Source organism: Meriones unguiculatus, assembly GCF_030254825.1.
Source record: "Meriones unguiculatus strain TT.TT164.6M chromosome Y unlocalized genomic scaffold, Bangor_MerUng_6.1 ChrY_unordered_Scaffold_35, whole genome shotgun sequence".
NCBI classification, from domain to species: domain Eukaryota; kingdom Metazoa; phylum Chordata; class Mammalia; order Rodentia; family Muridae; genus Meriones; species Meriones unguiculatus.
The window spans coordinates 2,831,516-2,838,945 of record NW_026843712.1 but is presented as its reverse complement, the minus strand read 5'-3'; positions in this window follow the sequence as shown (position 1 = coordinate 2,838,945).

Sequence of the window (7,430 nt, the reverse complement as noted above, 5' to 3'; positions counted from 1 at the left end):
AGAAAACAGGAAACAACCTAGGAACCTACCACAGAGGGCCTCTGAAAGCCTCTGCCCTTCAGACTATCAAAGCAGATGCTGAGCCGGATGGGCAACTGTTGGGCAGGTGAACGGAATTTTAGGTAAGAACTGGGAAATAGTGAGAGGACAGGGTCTCCACAAGGAGAGCAACAGAACCAGAAAATTTGAACACAGGGAACTTCCAAGAGACTCATACTCCAACCAAGGACTATTCATGGAGATAACCCAGAACCCCTGCACAGATGTAGCCCAGGGCAGTTCAGAGTCCAATTGGGTTACATAGTAATGTGAAGAGGGACTGCCTCTGACATGATCTGATTGGCCTGCTCTTTTATCACCTCCCTCTGGAGGGGAGCAGCCTTACCAGGCCATAGTAGAGGACAATACAGCCACTTTTGATGTGAACTGACAGACTAAGATCAGAAAGGAGAGGAGAACCTCCCCTATTAGTGGACTTGGGGAGTGGCATGCAAGCAGAGGGAGGAGGGAGGGTGGGGTTGGGAGGGGAGGAGGGAGGGGCTTATGGGGGGATGCAGAATGAATAGTGTAATTGATGAAAAGTTTAAAAAAAAAAGGGAAAAAATAATTTAAGAACCTTAAATGACTTTCAAAATTGGAGGAAAACATGGAGTTAGTCAATTGGCATGGAGCACGTCTTGCCCCTGGGAGCAATGGTCTCCTGAACCTACTCAGACCTCGGACACCACCACTGCTAGTTCTAGAACTGACACAGGATATTCCAACGATCGGTTAAGGCTTCTCATAATATTTCCTATAAGCCTACACCTGTTTGTCTATATCCCCCATTTTTATTCATTATTAGCCAGATAGAGCCAAGTAATTGTGGTAATGTTACTTGCTTTTTTGCCCAATGCTGGAATGCTAGTAAATTTAGGTATGCCCTGGTTACTCGCATGCCTCACTGGGTGCCTGTGCCCATTGATGCCCCTCACGCTATGACTCTCTTCAGACAGAAAAGGGATCTTGGAACTACAGCCACCATTGTTACTACCATTTCATTGGCGGCTGTTGGAGCTACCACCAGGGCATTAGCCATGAGTCATACTGGGCAGACTGCTCAGACCCTGAATAATCATTTAGCCAATGTAGCTCATGCCTTAGTTGTACATAAAGGAATTAATGCTCAACTAAAAGGAAGCTTGAAGGTGGTCAATCAGAGGATTGACCTCTTGCAGGAGCAAATTGATACCCTATGGCAAATCGCTCAACCTGGCTGTCAATGAAAGTATGCTGGACTTTGTGTCACTAGCATACAACATGAGAATTTTTCCTGTGCTGCAAATCTGTCTAAACAATTGTTGAGCTATATTTTAGGTAATTGGACTGGAGAATTCGATACTACGATGGAGCAGCTGAGAGTGGCCATTGTCACAGTAAATTCTACCAGAGTGGATGCAGTACTAGCCACAGGATTATCAACATGGATTGCTGCAGCCATGAATCATCTGAAGGAATGGGCGGGCATGGGAGCGTTAGCAGGCCTTCTGGTGTTGGTCTCCTTGGTTTGCCTGTGGTATATATGCAAGATTAGAGTCTCACAACAGTGTGATGTAGCCATGATCATTCAGGCCTTTACAGCCATTGAAGTAGGACATTCTCCCCAAGCATGGTTGGATACCATAAAAAGCTAAAATGATACGCTCAGGATGTGAGCCTAAGCACTGCACTCAGGGTCAGCAGCTTGGGACCCAGACAAGAGCATGTCTGATTGCATGCGGGTTGATGCCCCAGGTCCCGCCTCTGAGAAAAAGGTATCGAACAGGTCTGATGCTCTTTGGGTGGATGACACCTAAATGAACTTCGGTACAAAGTCCCAATTTATTTCTAATATCAGAGATCAGACCTCTACTCTTGCCTGATGCGTCTAAAACAAAAAGGGGGAACTGTAGAGAGCTGCGGAATGCTATGCCTTAAAGATGGAGCTGGTTTCCGCCTTCCACCTTCCTGATGGTGAGTGCTCTCTGTCACGAACAATTCCACATTTGGCTAAGGCTGAGGATCTGGCTTGCTTCCATGTATGTGGACCTATCTGCATTGCACACGTGGCACGGCTGGGTTGGCTACCCAGAGGCTATTTAAGCTGTGAGCTGGCTTTCCCCAGGGTCAGATGATTGTTCAAGGTTCCTGAATAAACTGCATTGAAAAAAAAAAGAGAAAGAAAAGGAGCCTGAGGAAGGGGGCATGGGTGGAGCAAAGGAAGGGAGGGTGGGTTGGGAGGGGAAGAGGGAGGGAGCTACAGATGGGATACAAAGTGAATAAATTGTAATTAATAAAAATAAAATAAAAAAAAGAATAGGAAAGTTCATTTCACAATGTTATAATGGCAACTCAGGAAAGAATATACATCATAATTTTAATGAACGTGATAATAGTCATAGTACATACATTAAAATCTGATAAAACCTCAAGGAGAAGCTGATAAATGCAAAGAGTCACAGAGTTCAATACCTTTCTCTCAATAAATGATGGAATAAAGTAGTCATCAAATCTTTTAAGTCTAGAGAAATCTTGAGCATCCTTTTCAATCAACTTGACCTAATTAACATTTACACAGCATTGCCTACGGTCTATAAATCACCCCCCCCTTTTTTTTAAGATCAGATAGAATATTTTCCAAGATAGGTGATATTTCTGGGTTCTAAAGCAAGTCTCCCAAAATCAGAGAGACTGAAATCATATCAAAATTGCTTTCTGACCACAATGGGATTAAATGAGGTATAGAGGCAAGATAATTAGAATTAAATCCTAGCAAAACACTACAGTAGAAATTAATAAACAGACACTGTATGCAAGTGCAAAGTTATTGGAGTAATCAAAATGACTGAGAGAGTCTGAGCTGTAAGAATACTCTATTCATTTTCCATGAGGCAGAGGGATGACAGAGTAATTGGTGCCCTTAGCAAGATAAATCTATATAGCATGGTACTAGTGAAGGGCCAAATATTCAGAACTGAGTCTAGAGGAGAAGCACACACATATGGTTAACTGTTAACTGTTTTCTAGAGAGCCACCTGAGGAAAAGGTTGCTGGATCTGAGTGTGACAGCCCATCCATCAGAGGTGGAGTTAGGAGGATCAGGAGGCCAAGGTGATTCTTAGCTACATATTGAGTTTGAAGCCAGCCTGGGTTACATGATATCCTGTCACATAGGAACACATGCACGCATGCATACATGAAAGAACATACAGAAAACAGAAAGCAACAACACCACCTCTCCCAAATATTGCTGGAATTATTGTAAATTGTGGGAAGTGAGTTTTGATCCAAACCTTTCCTCAGATGAAAGGGCTGACACTACCTAAACATAAACCTAAAACTGTGAAGCTTCTAGAAGAAATTCTGTGAGATCCTAGGTGAGTCAAAAATTCCTAGGCTTAATACAAGGAACACTATTTGTAGAAGAGAAACACCTTCCGTGGCCTCAACATGATGGAGGAGGATTTCCTTGCAAAGACAGTGCAAAGGTGAGAACTGTGAGTAACTATTTGTGAATTACAAATTCCATAAACATCCTGTGTCTAATATACTTAAAGAACTCTCCAAATTTAATGGTAAAAGAAAAACTGACTGCAAAAGTGTGCAAATAGAAACAAGAGCCTGGACCTCAACTGAAAGCACATCTAAAAGCTGTAGCCCACACTCTGCACTGCATTTCCCAACCCAAAACTCTACCTGCTTTTCCAGAGTTCTGATGGCACCAGGAACACTAGATAAGGCCCCTCACCAAGACCTTGCTCACCAACTCCTATGAAAGCACACCCAACATAGGTAAACTGTACCCTAAACCTTGTGTTCCATTTTTAACCCTCACTGTACACACTTGTACCACCACTTTGGAAAGCAGTTAGGCAGTTTCTCAGAAAATTAGAATTAGTTCTACCTCAAGATCCAGCTATACCACTCCTGGGCATAAACTTAAAAGATGCTCCACTATACCACAAAGATACTTACTCAATTATGTTCATAAAAGCTCTATTTGCAATAGCCAGAGACTGAAAACAACTTAGAAACCCCTCAATGGAAGAATAGATAATGGAAACATGGTACATTTACACAAGGGAATATTAAAAACAATGATATCATGCAATTTCCAGGCAAATGGAGGGAACTAGAAAAGATCATCTTGAGTGAGGTATCCCAGACACAGAAAGATAAAGGTGGTATATACTAACTTACCAGTGGATGTTAGCCATAAAGTATACAAAAACCATGTTACAATCCAAGGCTCCAATAATATGAGTAACAAGTAGAGCCCAAGAGGGTATACTTCAAACTCACAGAGTAGGGAAAATAGAATAAGGGTGGATTGATGGAGGTAGCTAGGTTGGAGAGGAGAGAAGAGCAGGAGGGATCAAGTATGGGAAGTACAGAGAGAGAGAGAGCACTGTAGAACTGAAATCAGTGGGTGCGGATCAAGTATGGGAAGTACAGAGAGAGAGAGAGCACTGTAGAACTGAAATCAGTGGGTGCGTCCATCTCTGGGACAAGCTAGAAACCCCCAGGAAACTATGAGGGTGACCCTAGCCAAGACTCCTAGCAATGGGGGAAATGGACATTTCCTGTAATCAGAACAGACCTCCAAGTGGACAGGGGCACCAACCCAAGCAAGAAACCTTAGACCCACAGCTTGTCCTGCTTAGGAGAGATGCAAGGGTAGAGTCTGAGCAGAAATAGATGGAACAGCTCAGTTTGAGACCCATGCCATGAGAAAGAGCCTACCCCTGACACTGTTAATGATACTACGCTGTACTTGCAGACAGGTGCCTAGCATAACTGTCATCTGAGAGGCTTCATCCAGCTGTTTCCTCTGATGAAACAGATGCAGACACAGAGCCAAATGTTAGGCAGATCCCAGGGAATGCTGGAGAGGAGCAAGAGAGGTCAAGGACACCACAAGAAAATGTAAAGAATCAACTAATCTGGCCCATGGGAGCTCACAGAGACTGAACTGGCATACAGAGAGCTCACATAGGACAGACCTGAGCCCTCTGCACATATGGAACAGTTGTGTAGCTCAGTCTTCATGTGGGTCTCCTAGCAGCAAGAGCAGTGGCTATCTCTGACTCTGTTACCCATTTTGGGGTCCCTTTCCCCAAACTGGGCTGCCTTCTGTAGTCACAAGAGGACATATGCCTAGTCCTACTGCAACTTGATATGCCAAGGCAGGTTGGTATACATGGGGGAGATGAGATGAGATGGAGGGACAGGAAGGAGGGAGGGGAATCTGAGATCAGGATGTAAAGCAAAGTTAAAAATAAGAAAAGATTCAAGAGTCTGATGCCTGAGACAGACTTTCTATATTCTGTTGTTGGCACACCGGGACATTTTACTCCATTCCAGCACATGTCTGTGTAGGCATGGTTTTGAATCTCAATTATTTGGTAAGCTGGCATCTTTCTAAGATTCTGTCTGTCCAGAAAGGCAGATGAGCGGAACTGTTACAGGAATGAAGCACATGCCTATTTAATCTGTGTGTCCAAACAGGAAAAACTGGTGACCCACACAAGTGAGCTTTTGTGAGAATTATCTACAATTCATGAAATGCTGAAAGTTGCTCTCAAAATACCACTATTTATCTGTAGTTATAAAAAAGGGAGATAAATAAGTGGTTATAATTAGGTAACGTCCACTCAGATTAGTCAACTCTCCTTTTGACTTCCCATGAGTGGCAATGATCTTTACAGCTTGCTGAGTTTCAGAGATCATTCTGTAATGAGCTTTGGCAAGTGTGTTCACTGAATTGAAAAGTTTTGATTTACTTAAAAAAAGTTTTGATCGTTTGAATAAATGAGGATGCTATTAAAAAGAAATAAGCACATTAAAGATATAAATGAAAACAAATGTTTTTATTCAATATTTAGAATGGCTAGAGAAATTTAAAAAAATATTGTTACATCATATTTTATAAGGATCTCCAGCAAATGGAGTACTTATACACTAATGAATAAAAATGGGCTGGAGAGGTGGCTCAGAGTTTAAGGGTACCTGATGTCACACCCAATAATCTGAGTTCAATCACTGTGACCCACACACTGGAAGGAGAAAGCCAACTCTCCCAAAATTTTCCCTCTAACCTTCTGACACTTGACAAAGCCCAAATAACACCAATAATAATGATAATAAATGAATGAAGATTTAAAAAAAAAAAAGGTTGGGTACTTCAGAGAGTGGCTTAGAAGTGTTTTTTGTTTCTATGTTTAATGTATAACCCAGCTTTCTTATTTCTTGTTATTTATCAAAGTGAAAGAAAAAATTAAGAAAGACCCACACCTAAATGTCCACAGCATCTTTGTTCTTAATTGTCCTAGACTGGAAACAACCCTGATTTCTCTGGCTTAGTAACTAAACTCTGAGCAGCCACAGAATTCTCCACTGTGGAGAATTATGACCAACTGCTTGATCTGGAGTGCAGACTGCTAAGTGAAAAAAGCCTGGCTCTTTTGCAAACAAGACTGGAGTAAATTCAGCCCTGTGCAATCACGAAGACTTAGGTTTGGATTCTCAGAACCCGTGGTAAGTCAAGACCAAAGAACATTCACTTGTGAGCCCAGCTTACCTGTGCTGAGATAGAAGACAAAAAAAGAAGAATGTTCAGAATCTCAGAATCTAGGGTCCAGCTGTGCTTTAAGGTACCTATGACAGTGGTATACACAGCAGCACAAGGAGGAAGACATGGTCTGACAACAAATCCACATGCCTGCACAAACACACACACACACACACACACACACACACGCATGCATGAACACACGCTTGCACTCATGCAACCTACACATGCATGGTTGTTATAAATTTACCTGAAAGGAACCTGAGACACAGAGATGTCAGATAACACAGCCATGAGCATCACAGGGAAGGATTCTCAATGGCTCTAACTCTAGTCAGTCATGGCTTCTCTGCATGATTGAGTATTGTATTTTCCTAGTCAGTGGGTTTTTCAAATCACTGATTCAGCCAATGGAATTATTTAATACCTGCTGAGTGCTTAGTATTACTTTCCAGGTTGGCTTCTCTTTGTGTTTCCAGAGGAAAGTAAAATAATGTTTAGCCAGGACAGAGGGACTGTCAAGTCTTACTTCAAAAGAGAAGGGTCTGTGAGTGTCTGTCTTTGAAATGGGTGGCCCTCCAACTGAAAGCCTGATGTTTGCTTGTAGCTCTGCTAAGAATGAAGTGGAAATGTCTGTCCCCTAGGCATTTCCCCATATGCCAGGCAGCAACCAGTCTGCTGGAGGTGAGACATTTTTCCTCTGCAGAGGCTGCTTTCTCCTGACCAGCTTATGGCTCACTAATGTGAGAACTCACTGCTAGGTAATGTATCCCCAGAGATTTCTATGTTGAAGTCTGGACTCCAGTGTGATGATCCCAGGGAGTGGCACCTTTTGGAAGTG